Below are 1,067 nucleotides of genomic sequence, written 5' to 3'. Positions count from 1 at the left end.
GGTGCTGGAGGCCACAGCTGCCCTGTATAACCAGGACCTGTCCCGACTGGAGCTGCTCCCTGGGGGGCTTCTGGAGAGCCATGGGGACCCTGGGCCTCTCTTCAGCGCCATCGTCCTCAACCAGTTTGTGCGGTTGCGGGATGGTGACCGCTACTGGTTTGAGAACACTAGGAATGGGTAAGGCCTTCCTGGACCCTTCCTCCAACCCCCCATTGGCCCGGGCCCCAGGCCCTCAGTGTGTAAAGTAAGCAACCCCATGGGCCCTGGATTCTCAACTGACTCCACTGAGTCCTCAGCCCCTCTAGGCCTCTTTCCTCAGGCCTCTCCCTCTACCACGGCAGTAGCTCCTCACCTCTCCCACCCCCAGGCTGTTCTCTGAGGAAGAGATTGCGGAGATCAGAAACACTTCCCTGCGGGATGTTCTAGTGGCTGTCACCAACACGAGCCCCAGTGCCCTGCAGCCCAATGTCTTCTTCTGGCATGCAGGTGAGAGACCAGGAGGTGATTGGAGGGATTTGGGGTCTGGTGCCTCATCTCTCCACAGCTGTGGGCCTGGTTCAGATGTGGCTGAGCAGTAGACCCCAAGGAGGCAGTGAGCAATGTTTCTGCCCTTGGGAACTTTGGCTCTGGGCAAAAACATGGCCACATGTGGCTGTGTAGGTCCCCTTCTGCACAACCCCAGGAGGTACCCAAGTGAGTGCAAGACTGAGACTCAGAGAGACCTAGAGAGGAGACTTCCATCTGGCTGGGCTGAGCCTGGGGTGGGTGTGACATCAGAAGGGCCCAGTGCCATGAGGATATCCTAATCCCACAGCAGTGACAAGTGAACTCTGTGTGTGTGTGTATGTGTGTGTATACATATGTGTACATGTGAGAGACAGAGGCTGAGGTGCATTTTTGACCCCATTTGTTACCCAAGTAGGCAAACACCACATTCCTGGTATAATGACAGGGGTAAGCAGCTCCCAGCCCTCTGAGACTCAAAATTCCCCCACCCTACCCTTTCTGTCACCCTAACTCCTCAGTAATTCTGTGCCAGAGCCTCTGGCCCAGCACTAACCCCCCCC

Source organism: Panthera uncia (assembly GCF_023721935.1).
Source record: "Panthera uncia isolate 11264 chromosome B3 unlocalized genomic scaffold, Puncia_PCG_1.0 HiC_scaffold_1, whole genome shotgun sequence".
Classification (NCBI taxonomy): Eukaryota; Metazoa; Chordata; class Mammalia; order Carnivora; family Felidae; genus Panthera; species Panthera uncia.
The sequence above is the reverse complement of the archived record's forward strand: the minus strand, read 5'-3'. Positions refer to the sequence as shown.